General features: G+C 38.7%; 1 pseudogene; it reads left to right on the forward strand.

Annotated features, from left to right (window-relative positions):
- LOC135203918 (tuftelin-interacting protein 11-like) overlaps positions 1-14271 on the forward strand; it is a 34979-nt pseudogene extending 20708 nt beyond the window's left edge.
- The last annotated feature ends 431 nt before the right edge of the window (positions 14272-14702 follow it).

Genomic DNA, 14702 nt, shown 5'->3' on the forward strand with positions numbered 1-14702 from the left:
TGCTCAGAGAAAAAAGCCACACACATTAGGGAAGAGCCTATCAAACCTGCTTCACTGGCAATGTGTAGAGCTATCCATGGAGAAAAGATGGCTTGCGAACTTGAATCCATACCCCTGTCAAACAATTCGGTTGGTAGGTGAACTCATGAGATTGCAAGTGACATACTGATTCAGTTGATGGAGAGAGTTAAGAATGTAAATTAATTTTTACAATTAGATGAATCAACCGACATTTCTGGTTCTTCTCAATTACTTGCATTTACAAGATATAGCTTCAATGGCAAATTGGATGAAGATATGTTGTTTTGCCTCGTGCTAGAAAGAATACTGGAGATGATATTTTCATGGCATTAGATAAAAAACTTCATGAACTTGGACTTTCTTGGGATCGGTGTGTAGGTACATATATGCACAGATGGAGGCGGGGCAATGTTAGGTAAAAAGAAAGGACTAAAAGCAAAGGTACATAATGTGGCTCCTCATATATGTTTTACTCACTGTGTTATTCATCGAGAAGCTCTCGCTTGCAAAGCCAGTGTTTCCGAACTTAAAACTGTTCTTGATACAGCTGCCAATATCGTCAACTACATAAAATCACGCCCTTTGAATGCCAGGTTATTTGCTTCACTGTGCAAAGACATGGGCTCAGACCATGAAGCATTGTTGCTTCACACAGAAATCAGATGGCTCTCCAGGGGAAAAGTTTCCACATGGCTGTATCAGCTGAGAGATGAGGTCCTCCTATTCCTTCTGGAATCAGGCTCTGAATTTAGTGTATTCATGACTGATAGTAAACTGTAGGAAAGCTAGTGTATTTATCATGCATTTTTGAATAAACTTAATGAGTTAAATCTTTCCTTTCCATACAAGGCCCAAACACAAATATTTTGTCATTGTTCGACAAGATAAATGCATTCTCAAAGAAGCTTGAGCGATGGATTTCACGAGCTGAAGAGGGTAACATTGAAAGTTTCCTGAACTTGAAGAGTTTGGAGAGGAAAATGAGTTATGTCTGGATAATTTGAAAGCAATAATAGTTAATCATCTTCGAAATCATCTTAATTACTTCAAGAAATACTTTTTAGAAGAGGCAGATCTAGAACAGTTTGATTGGACACGAGTGCCATTCACTGCTCCTGGAAATCATTTATCATGTGACCTCGAGGAAGCACTGCTTGAATTATCTTCTGATAGAACCTTACGACTCAAGTTTGGGTCAACAACATTGAATGAGTTTTGGATATCAGTATTGGAGGAATATCCTGGTTTATCAAAGGCAGCACTGAATATCTCAACACCGTTTGGATCGACTTATCTCTGTGAAACTACCCTCTCTGCATTAACGTATATCAAGAATAAATACCGATCTCGATTGAATGTAGATGATCTGCGAGTTGCAGTCTCCGATATCACCCAGAGATTTGAGATGTTATGTTCAAAGAAACAAGCCCATTCATCCCATTAAATTAAACAAGGTTAGATTGTATTGTACTTTAAAACTGTTTTAAAACAAAGCAAACAAAAACAATCTCTCTCTCTCTCTCGCTCTCTCTCTCTCTCTCTCTATCTCTCTCTCTCTCTCTCTCTCTATTCTCTCTCCTCTCTCTCTCTCTCTCTCTCACTTATGTTCTCAACACACAAATATCCTTTTTGTGTTTGTGCACAAGACACACACACACGTATACTATATATATACATATATATGCATATATGAATGGTATTTATATAGTTTGCAATGGTTCAGGTTATATACATACTTATATCCCACTGATGAAAATATTTTTTTGCCTGGAGGGTTCGCAAAATGTTTGAAGTAAGTTTTAGGGGTTGCCAAGTAAAAAAGTTTGGGAACCCCTGCTCTAGAGCACATTATCATTAAAGAAATGGCATATTTTATGGAATAGTGAAAACAGTAACAAATTACAGCAGATCAAATTTGTAGTTGAATAATGACTCTTCGTTCAGAAAAGAACACCACTCTGAAGTAGTTGTAAATAGAGACTTAGAATTTGCCACACATTTGGCCATTAATATTTATACAATTCTTATATGAATGTCCAAGTTTTGACCAGCAGGGAATGTAATGTTTTGAAAATAGTAAGCAGTTTAGGAAATTTTATCAGAATCTTCAATATTTTTAGTGGATCTGCTTATCAGATTTTTAAAGAACTGCAAGTTATATATTGATGTAATTTAAATTCATTTATTGAAGACAAAACCTTTATGTCTAGTCTTTTGTAAGTTAAACTATTTTTTAATAATAATATTTAATCTCATTCATTAACGAAGCTTAAGTATTCTCTTGAAGAACTTCATTTTACTCCTGAAAATCTTTCCTTTATCTAGGAGGCAGAGGCAGAACACATAGAAGTTCCAATTCCCAGAGCACGAGTCCTTCGAGGAGGTCTTAATTTTGTTCCCGGAGGGGTGCAGCAGGCTGGTAAAAAGGATGAAAAACGCAAGAAAGATGGTTCAGGTGATGAGTCAGAATCAGAGTTGGCACAAGACCAATGTTTGGAGTTACTGGTGACTCAAGGTTTGTAAAATTGTTATTCAGTAAACTACTTTGTACATAGTTATTGTTTTTTGTGTGATATTTATTTTAAAATGCTGCTTTAATGCCTTTAGAGAAGCCAGATTCTTAATTAACTTTAGAAACTTAGAGAAGTGTTATTCAGGTGTCACATGAAACATACCTTGCAAGATGACTGCATTATTTCACCCTTTGAATGGAATGGAATATAGAGTTTAGGTCAAAGTCCAAGCCTTGAGACCTATGAGGTCATTCAGAGCTGAAATGAAAGTTGAGAGTAAAAGGTTATAAGGTGTAACTGGAGGAAAACCTTGCATTTGGACTATGAAATAAATGTTAGGAGAAGATGGAAAAAAAAAAATTATATGAATTGAGGTACAGTAGAAGGTATGAAAGGGGTTGCAGTTGGGGCTGAAGGGATGCTTGGCAAAGAACCTTTAGTAATGCCTACAGTGTACTGTGTGAGGTACACTGATGGCGCTACCCCTCTACAGGGTTCACCTTTTGTAGTGTCCAGTTCTTCTGATATGTTTGCATAACAAACCTTTATGGAGAACTCTACAACTGGTTAGGTTTTACCCAGTTAATTTCTGTCATTGTCTATTACCAGGAGGCACATGAGAGGCAAGTTATTTTCCAAGAGATATTTATTCACCATAGGGCAAAACACTTCATTGACCCACTCAATGAAAATTTGCCTCATGACCCATGCCTTTTTGTTAGCCTTCCACATCAAAGGCAATTTACTCATGTTGACATTGTTTTTCTAGACACTTGGGAAATGTTGACATTGTTTTTCTAGACACTTGGGAAATGTTGACATTGTTTTTCTAGACACTTGGGAAGTTTCAGAGTTATACACCAGTAAGGGTTTCACTCTCAAATCCCCATTGGTATTATTCCCACAGAACAAGAGCATTAGCCTATCCTTTTTATAGGCTTGTGTTCTAGCAGTGACTTTCTTCCTGCATGATGTAGGTCCTCATTGGCATTTTTTTTTTTTCCAAAAGAAGCTTGTTTCGTCACAATTGAATATTTGTTGGGGGAGGAATCCTTCAGCCTCTACATACTCCTAGAATTCCTAAAAAAAATTATTCCACATCACGTTTGTCAGAACTCGCAGCCTCTCCATGGTCCCCTGTATTTGTGTGGGGATAGGTATGACCTATCCTTCCGTGAATAGCTAAAATCCATGAATATTTAAAACTTCCTCCAAAAATGCTTATACCTGAGTATTTTCATAGATTTATCGGAAAAAGTTGTTTAGTCACAAAAATGATGTGAAAAATACAGTAATTTTTTAATATTTCCCTGTGTGAAAATACCACGAATACATGAATTTTGTTCAAATAATGGATATATACAGTCCATAGAAAAATCCATGAATAGGCGAGTCCATGAATCTTTAGAAACTTGTAGGATTTATTGTGAAAGAATAAAATTAAATATTTTTGAGGGCAGTGGAGTTTTAAATAGGATTCAACTATGACTGTTCTGGCTTTATTGGAATTTTTATTTTGTGTTTCATCTTTATTTCCTTTTATTAATTATATCTTATAGAAGAGTGAATTAAGTTTGTAACATGAGTGGACTGCCTAGGTTGTGTCATCAAGAAACTTGGTTATGAGTGCATGCTCAGGGATGTAGTAAGTCTTATTTGTGACATTTTATGCAAGCCTGCTCCTTTACATGAGTGCCCTTGCCTTGGTTATGATTGTTTATGCATTTGATTCTGTTGGTACATCAAACAAAAATAAGAACTTGGCAGAAAGGATGCACTCATTAGTAAGAGTGTCTCAGTTACTTTGTCACAGTTGCACTGAACTGTGTTGGGTTCTTTAACCAACCAACCTACTACTTAAAGAGGATGACCTTCGTTAGCAAGTGATAACACAAGTAAAATCATAATTTATTTAACACTATGGTAATTAGGATCAATTTAACACAGAGGGTATGCAAATGACAAACAGCTTTCATGCTACATCTAAGCAACACTGGCATATAGTGCTGAATGACGAGCCCGTCTTGGCCCATCCACTAGAGCTGTGAGCTGTGATCCACTGCAGGTTGCAAAAGTGGTGCCACGGACCCACAGGAATCGTAGACAACTTGCACTCAGAAGCTCGAACTGTGGTGTGTGTACTGCACCCAAAATGGTCACTGGAACAAAATACAGCACTCGCATAATCAGTCCATTCGTAGTGTTGGGTCCTCGTACGTTGAGAGATATATTAAGAAAATACCACACAGGTAACAGCAACAGTACCACACAGGTAACAATACCACACAGGTAACAGCAACAGTACCACACAGGTAACAACCACACAGGTAACGGAGTTTTCCCAAGTTCACGAAGCATGGGAGCACCCAAAATCACTTAGCGTTGGACAGAGAAAGACTCCGAGCACTCAGTTCCAGTGTCGAAGACGTCTCAAGAACCTGGCTGCCTAATAAACACTTAACGAGCCCAGTAACCACCGACACGCTAGTTACAAACTTGAAATGTATTCAGCGGTATAATTGGAACATTATACAGTAATTATAATATTAAATGTGACAATACCTCCCTTCCTGAGACACAAAATATGATTTTGTGGTACATTACAAGGAAAACTATATAAAAAGGAATGTACTAACATTTATACAGTAATGTGACGGCTCAGAAAATCAGCTCCTACGTTTTCTGACCCCTTGATAACCTCCACTCTGAAATTATATGACTGTAGAAAAAGAGACCATCTCATTAATCTACCATTGGAAACCTTTGCCTTTTGAAGATGCACCAAAGGCTGATGATCTGTCTCTATTGTAAAAAATCTGCCATACAAGTAAGCTTGAAACTTTTGTAAAGCCCAAACAATAGCAAGACACTCTTTCTCTATGACTGCATACCTCTGTTCACGGTCCATCAGCTTACGACTTGCATAGGCAATAGGATATTTCCTCCCATCATGCACCTGCATCAAAACAGCGCCGACCCCACTGTTGGAAGCATCTGTCCTTAGAATAAAGGGTTTGGATAAATCTGGAAGCCTAAGAATAGGACTACAAAGTAACATAGATTTCAAAGTTCGGAATGCATTTTCATGTTCTTGTTTCCACTCTAACTTATTTGGAAATCCTTTCTTTGTCAAATCAGTTAATGGAGCTGCTAAAGATGCAAAATTCGGCACATATTTCCTGTAGTAGCCAATTAACCCAATGAATGACCTGACCTGTTTCTTTGTTTCTGGTCTTGGTGCCTCTTGAATAGCCTTCAACTTGTCATTTGTAGGTTCAACAGTACCACTGCCAATTAAGTGTCCTAAATACACCAACTGGGTTTGAGCAACTTCACACTTTGACGGCTTTGCTGTCAGGCGTGCCCATCTTAGCCTCTCCAAGACTTTCCTTAATTCTTCGAGATGTTCTTCCCAAGATTCTGTGTGAATGAGGATGTCATCCAAGAAACTATCAGTGTGTTCCAAACCTTTTAATAATTTACGCATCAATCGATTAAATGTTGCTGGACTGTTGGACATCCCAAATGGCATGACTTTGAATCTGTATAATCCATCGGGAGCTAAAAATGATGTCAAATCACGATCCTTGGTTCTCATTGGAATCTGCCAATAGCCTTTACAAAGGTCAATCTTTGAAAAGAACTTGCTTTGGCTAATTTTTGTCATTATTTCCTCTGGGTCTGGCATAGGTTCAGGATCAAAAACGGTTACCTTGTTTAACTTTCTGAAATCAATGCAGATTCTGTTACTTCCATCAGATTTCTTTGCCACTACAATGGCACTGGCATATGGAGATTCAGATGGCTCAATGATATCCATATCTAGCATGCTCTGTATCTCTGCTCGTACTGCTCCTCTTAATGCATAGGGGATTTTGTATGGTCTGTTTCTGATGGGTTCCTCAGTAGTCAAATGGACTTCATGTTGAATGAGATCAGTTCTCCCAGGCAGATCTGTCAAAACATCCTTAAATTCATGTAATAAGGTATTCACAGATGCAAGCTGTTCACTACTAATGCTTGGCTTGACATCGACATCAGCATAAGACTCTGTTGCTTTCATGGGTAATAGATGGACTAAGTGTTCCTTATCATCGGTTTCCTCTGAATCTATAACAGCATAAGAAGCCAATTGAAATAAAGCATTGCCACTTAGATTAGGCTCTAGTCGCTGATTATACTTCTTAAGGAGATTTGCATGAAACATACGGATTTTACCATTCATATCTACCCGATAATCTGCTAATCCTTTCTTATCAAGGACTTTGAAAGGCCCCTTCATTGCATTAACAGTTTGTTGTGATCAGTTGGGAGAAGAATTAAAACATAATCACCCACCTTAAAGTCTTAGTCTTTGTTTTTCTGTCGTAATATTTCTTGTATCTTGCACTAGATTTCTTGAGTTCCTTCTGTGCTAGTTCACAGGTTCTTGACAGTCGTTCCTTCAGGTCTATCACATACTGGTAAGTACTTTTCACATCAGGCATAGTTTCTTCCTTCGTCCATAACTCTTTCAGCACAGTCATGGGTCCTCTGACTGTTCTACCATATAAAAGTTCAAAGGGTGAAAATCCAGTACTTTCTTGTGGGACTTCTCTATAAAGCAAATAGCAATGCTGGCAAGTACCTGTCCCAGTCTTTTGGTCTTTCAGAACTCATTTTTCTCAACATTGTTTTTAAGGTTCCATTAAATCTTTCAACCAAACCATTACATGCAGGATGATAGGGTGTTGTTACTAACTGCTTAACAGACAAAAGTCTACCTACCTCCTTCATGATATTTGACGTGAAATTTTGCGTACCCATGTCTGACAATATTTCCTTTGGGATCCCAACTCTACTGAAAATTTGTACCAACGCCTCTGCCACTTGCTCTGTCTCAATGCCTTTCAGTGGAACTGCTTCAGGATATCTGGTACTGTAATCTACCAATGTTAATATATATCTATGCGACCACTATCAGTTACTGGGATAATTGGACCTAACAGATCTACTGCCACTCGCTCAAAAGGTGTGTCAATCAATGGCATCTGATCAAGAGGAACCTTTGTTTACCTTGCCCTTTGGAAATGTTTTCTGGCATACATCACAGGACTGACAGTATCTTGTCACCTCTCCTTGGAGTCCAGGCCAGTAAAAGCTGGTTAAAATACGATCTAAGGTTTTCTTAGCACCGAGGTGCCCTCCTAAAATACTGTCATGAGCAATGCTCATCACCTTTTGCCTTAAAGATTCTGGAACAATAAGTTGTTTGAACAATTTGTTATTGCTTACCTTAGGTGACTGGAATAGTCGATATAGCAAGCCTTTCTCTACAGTAAACCAGGTTACAATACCATCTCCCATTACTTTCCTCTTACCAGAGATTGCATAATTTCGGTACACTCCTAGTGTTTTATCTTCTGCCTGAAGTTCCTTCATTTTGTTAACTGAAACCTCTACATCCACCCCTCCTGCAACATTCAATGCTTTCATACCTTGCTTGTTTTTTATAGCCTGGCCTCTGGTTACAACAGATTGAAGAACCTCACTACCTTCCTTTTGGTTTTCTCTCTTATACCATTGTTCATCCGGATCCAAATGATTTCTGGCACCTTCCAGGTTTCCTATAATTAAATCATACACAGGTTCTTTCATACAAAGAGTATTTACTTTCCCTGTATAGAAAGGTGTGTCAATATCAATTGAGGCCTCTTCTACTGTACGCACTGTACCATCTATCAATACACATTTTTGAACATGACCTGTCAACTGATTATCTTTTACTAATTTACGTTTTACCACTACACCACTGCACCCTGTGTCTCTTAATACTGTAACAAAATGATCTCCAACATAACCCATAGAAATAGGCATTTTGTCACATACCTTGCATGCTCCTCCTATTACTGGTAGAACATGTCCCACATGCCAATCTCACCTGACCATCAGTCACACAACAGTCCATCAAATGCTCGGTCACTAAACATGCTGACCCAATCTGAGATTGCTCTTGCATGGATACATCCTGGGACACTTTGTTTCTCTGACCTGTTTTCTTATGCTGCTGCAAAAGACTACCACCATTAGTATTTACAGAATTTGACTTACACTGATCCAGCTGACTCTGTAAAAATGCTGCTTTGTATGGATTCCTTGGGTCTACTGGATGTTTACCTGTCTGCTTGGAAAGACAGTCTCGTGCTACATGTCCTGGTTTATTGCAATTGTAGCACTTTCTCTCACGTCTTCTCTGCAAAGGGTCTGTATACTGCATTTGCAATTGCCCATTGTGGCTGGCACCTCTGGAACTGTTTCCAATTAGAGAGAGTTTCTGAAAAGCCTGCGAGTCTTTAGTAAAAGAAGAGTAACCATGAGCTTCAATAAACTGATCAGCAAGATTAGACATTTCATCCACATTCTTGGATGTCGTTCTTTGAGAAACATAGACAGAGGTTTACTACAACTGTTCATGAACTGCTCCCTCAAAAACAAATCCTTGAGACCTTCATAACTTCGCGTACCTCCAGACAAATTCAACCATTTTTCCACATAATTATCCAATCTAGCAAGAAATTGCGAGGGACTCTCACCTTGGTCTGGCTTACAGGAACGAAATTTCGAATGAAAACCCTCCTCAGTTAGCTGGAAACGCTTCAACAAAGCCTGCTTCAAACCATTATAATCCAAAGCCTCTGAAACCGGTAGGCGAGAATAAACCTCCAGAGCCTTACCTTGAAGAAGAGCACTAAGATTAATAGCCCACGAAGATGAATCCCATCTAGCATTGGACGCAAAGCCTCTCAAAACCTCTGCAAATAAGAATCTATACAGTCTTTAGATTCATCAAATGAAGGTAGCTTAGGAAGCTTAGCCAGGGAATTAGAAAGCTCACTTGTAGTACTCGCAACCCCAACTCTCAACTCTCCTGCTTTCACTTTATGCAATTCGGTTTCCATTTTGATCTTTTCTAACTCAATTTCGCTTTCAATTTTTTTTGCTTCTCTCTCAGCGGCTCTCTCATCTCTCTCAAATTGTTTCTCTCTCTTTCTTCTCCCACAAAGTCTAGCAATACCTGCCCTGCAACCCCAATCTTTCTCCTAATTCTACATACTCCATCATGAAAAATATATGTAAACCTAGAAAATGTGAACAACAAAATCTGGCAATATTACCTACAAAAGAATGCAAATACAAAAAGCATTAATTGTAAGCATCTTAAAAGTATAAAGTCAACAATCTACAGCATCAATTACCAATACTGGAAACCTTGTTAGTATGTCAGCGGAATTAACAATGATTGCGAAATTGTTTCTTAAACATAAAATTGAAGTACAATGCACTGACACAAAATACTTGATAACGAAAGGCCATCCCACCGCTGCCACCAAATGTCACAGTTGCACTGAACTGTGTGGGGGGTTCTTTAACCAACCAACCTACTACTTAAAGAGGATGACCTTCGTTAGCAAGTGATAACACAAGTAAAATCATAACAATTTATTTAACACTATGGTAATTAGGATCAATTTAACACAGAGGGTATGCAAATGACAAACAGCTTTCATGCTACATCTAAGCAACACTGGCATATAGGTGCTGAATGACGAGCCCGTCTTGGCCCATCCACTAGAGCTGTGAGCTGTGATCCACTGCAGGTTGCAAAAGTGGTGCCACGGACCCACAGGAATCGTAGACAACTTGCACTCAGAAGCTCGAACTGTGGTGTGTGTACTGCACCCAAAATGGTCACTGGAACAAAATACAGCACTCGCATAATCAGTCCATTCGTAGTGTTGGGTCCACACAGGTAACAATACCACACAGGTAACCGCAACAGTACCACACAGGTAACAACCACACAGGTAACGGAGTTTTCCCAAGTTCACGAAGCATGGGAGCACCCAAAATCACTTAGCGTTGGACAGAGAAAGACCCCGAGCACTCAGTTCCAGTGTCGAAGACGTCTCAAGAACCTGGCTGCCTAATAAACACTTAACGAGCCCAGTAACCACCGACACGCTAGTTACAAACTTGAAATGTATTCAGCGGTATAATTGGAACATTATACAGTAATTATAATATTAAATGTGACATACTTAGTAACAATAGATAATTACAAATTTAAATTCTTTACATGTACAGTATTTTCACATCTAATCTCTAAAAATTAACCTGGAAATAAAGCATGACAGAGATGCCTGATGTCTGCATGTAGCAGGCTTGATACCTAAAGGTTAAATTTTACTTCTTCTAATTTAGAAAACCTATACGTATGGGTGTAACATTTTTTTCATGTTGCACATGTGGTATTTTGTTTTCAAAGCTTCATTTGCATTATGGATTATTGTAAGCCTGTTGAAATACTGTACCTTACAATATATTGCCATTAATCAAGAGGGCATTTGGTAGATGTTTGGGGGGTAATACAACTTTTTTTTTTATTTCTAGTGATGAGGAAAGTACACCAAGACCACACCTGCCATCCAGTTTTGTCAGTAGTAAGAAGTCATATTCTTCATTTAGCTCAGGACCCCCAGAGGACAGAGATTGCTGGTATGCGACGGGGAGGACAGTCCAGCTCTGGAAGTGCTGGTCTACTTGGCAGTGGTTTAGGAGATTGGGAAAAGCACACTCAGGTATTGCAGTAAACTTTTGAAGAAAATGGGATTTGAAGAAGGAAAAGGATTAGGTAAAAACTTGCAGGGTATTTCAACACCAGTCGAGGCTAACAAGAGGAAAGGAAAAGGTGCTATCGGTTACTATGGTACAGAAAGAAGTGAAAAGTCTCTGAAAGATTTTCCTGTACATGATTCAGATGAAGAAGAGAAGGAAAAATTCAAAGAACTCCTCCAACAATGGAAAAAAACGGGCAACAAGAAAAAGATTAAGTATATATACAAAAGTGCTGAGGAGGTGATAAGAGAAGGTAAGACTAAGAAACTGAAACCTGCTGATGACAGCCACATTACCAAGACCAAAGTAATTGACATGACTGGGCCAGAAACACGAGTTCTTAGCAGTTATCATGCAATTGAGGTCAGAAGAACATTATGGATGAATTTGAAGAAAATAAAAATAGAAAGTATGAACATTTTGATCTTCCAGAGCTGCTGCATAATCTTCAGATTTTATTGGATAAATGTGAAGATGACATAGTGATCAACGCTAGAACTCAAGAAAGGGAAAGCGACAGGATAGTCCATCTAGACCATGAGAGGGAAAAATATGAAACTTTACTAGATAGAGAAAAGAAAGAATTGGAAAGTGAGATCAAGTTATAAGCCTAGTAGAAAGATTGGATACTAGGCACAAAGAACAGAGTTTAAGCTTGAGTGAAGCAACAGCAATATTCACTGAAATAAAATCAGAGTATCCAAAAATATACTATACCTATGAGATACCTTACTTGGCTCCTACATATGTAACACCTCTTTTAAAAGAGTTATTACGGACCTGGAATCCCCTAGCTCAGCCTACGGCACATAAAGAGGTTTTTGCCACGTGGCAAAACCTAGTTGATATAGGGGGAGCCCAAGCAGCAGCCAGTGGGACTGATATTCCTATGGATCCACACATATCATCATTTGGTGTGGGAAACTTGGACTGCTGCTGTAAGATCTACTGTTATGGGACCCTGGGAACCTCGAGACTGCACCCCACTTTTACCAGTCCTTGAATCTTGGACACTTCCTTTGGTTCCAGTGTGGATCCAAGGCCACCTACTTCAGCACGTAATTTTACCAAGAATAACACGTGCAGTACACAACTGGAATCCTCTAGAAGGACACAGTTTCCCATTCATACTTGGCTTCAGCCTTGGCTTCCCTTGTTAGTTGATCACCTTCAGTCGGTTTACCCAGTTATACGACAGAAATTATCTTCCGCTTTAATTCATTGGCATCCAAGCGATCGTTCAGCAAAAATGGTTTTGCAGCCTTGGAAACGAGTTTTCAGTGAGATATCTATGACAACTTTAATTCAGTCGAATATACAGCCAAAGCTGGAAGCAGCACTTTTGGAAATGCCCATAACTGCTCACAGCCAAAATCTTGACCCATGGCACTGGTTTCTGGATTGGGATGACCTATTACCTCCTCAGGTTACCTTAGATATTTTGGAACGCTGCTTTTTCAATCAATGGTTTCAGTCACTAGGTACTTGGCTGTCATCAAACCCACCTTATACTGAGGTCATTAGTTGGTTACAAGGTTGGATGAGACTTAATACAAAGAGTGTAACCAATAGGTTGCAAGTCCGTCAAAATTTCAGCAGGCATTGGAAGTCTGTATTCGAGGACTGAGTTTCCAACCAGGTGCTGTAGAGCAGTTCAACTTATTGTTAGCTGGTCTTGATAAATTAATAGACCCACCACCACCACCACCCCACCCTGGTTCTCCCCCAAGACAAAGGTCTGTGGACTGGGCAGATATCATCAGTAGTGCACGCAGGGAAAACGCTAAGTATGCGTGAAGTAGTAGAGCGTAGATGTCAGGAAAGGGGAACAGTGTTTGTTCCTTTGCCTGATCGAACACATGAAGGAAGGCCTGTTTACAAATGTGGCAAACTGAATATATCATTTAACAAGAATATCATTTATGTGCATACAGAGAGAGGATGGATGCCCAAGAGCTTGACAACATTATTGGATGATGCTTGAGATCTGTTTCTAATTGGTTGTTTTACACCAGTGTGTATTTGTGCTATGTATGTGGGTGTGTGTTTGTCATGTCACTGTCTAGTTTGCATCTTTATAATGTTTACTAGCAAGAGGCATGCACTATGTTGCATGGGGCAGGAGGGCAGTTGAAGGACTCCGTTTAAATATGGCTGCCAGTCGTGAAGTGGGTTCTTCATCGCACTGCTTTTGATTTTTTTATTGGGAGCAAAATTTCAAAACAAAACCCATAATTCACAATTTATCAGGGGCGCAGACTAATTCAGTACCTTCAGTACCTTTATATGCTGCCATACAGCATATTTGCAAACTTTTTTATCTGTTGGTCAGTTTCATTGTGTAGACAACGATGAGCTTGTCATGTTTTCAGCTAATCGCTGTGAGTGGTAACTGTTAGTTTCTTGCGAGGGACGACATTGATCTCTTAACACTTTGCTCTTGCAATCTTAAGGACTTCTCTTCAGTTGTTTCGATGACACATATTTGGCTCTTTCTTTCATGATCACGGTTTAATCTTTCCTCTCTCTCCTTGGTACCTTCATTTGCCCTTCTTTTAGCCATAGTTTGTAAGTTTTCAATAAGCTTGCATAATTATACCATTGTCTGCCCTCAATAAGTGTAGTATTTATGATAGCTGTTCTTGTAATGCATATATTTCTCTAGGTTTAAGTGTCTTTGAAAGATTTTATAAAGAAGAATACATATTTAGCTGTACCAACTTTGAAGAATTTTTAATAACCCTTCAGATGAACTGTTGCATGTTCAGTTCATACGTACACCAATTATTTAAAATTGGTGTAACAAAACCAGTAATTTAAGTATGTGGATTTTGGACCAAAAGATGTGTTCTTAAATGTCATGAAAAGTAGAGTGAGGAAAAACTGAACATTTGTGTAGGACAAAAATGATGGCAACAGGTATGTAAAAATAAGAAAGGTATTGAGATTGTGGATGAAAACATTGCAGAAAGCCTTTTTAACCCTTTTTGTGGGTCATGTGAAGTGCAGTACACTAGGCTGTAACCATCGTTTTTAATATCCAGTTTGTATAACAATGTTGTTATCTATTGTAAAAATGTTTATATTTATTACCAAAGTTCATATTGGGGGAATATTTAGGTAGACAAGACAGGCAGCCTGTTAAATTGTTAATATAATAAGACATTAAATCAGATGTGGAAGAAAATACAGAAAAGAATTAAAGAGCTTAATAAATAAAAATACCTTATATGACTAAGAGGCGCTGTTGTAAAGGCAATGCCTGGACCCATAATGATAACAACGTGTCTGCTGGCTCTCCCTATGTTTTACCCTACCCAAAAACCCACCGGTTTAAAGGGTTGCCAATCCCAAGGTAATTGGCTGTGCATAGTTATTCAAATATCTTTAGGCTTGTGACTTGGAAAAACAATGACAGATCCCATAGGTAGTGTTATAAGTTCTGAACTGTGTATCAGTGACGTAAATATTAATGACTGGTCCAGTTTTGTGAAGGAAGTCATTGTGCATTGG

Source organism: Macrobrachium nipponense, chromosome 44 (genome assembly GCF_015104395.2).
Source record: "Macrobrachium nipponense isolate FS-2020 chromosome 44, ASM1510439v2, whole genome shotgun sequence".
NCBI classification, from domain to species: Eukaryota; Metazoa; Arthropoda; class Malacostraca; order Decapoda; family Palaemonidae; genus Macrobrachium; species Macrobrachium nipponense.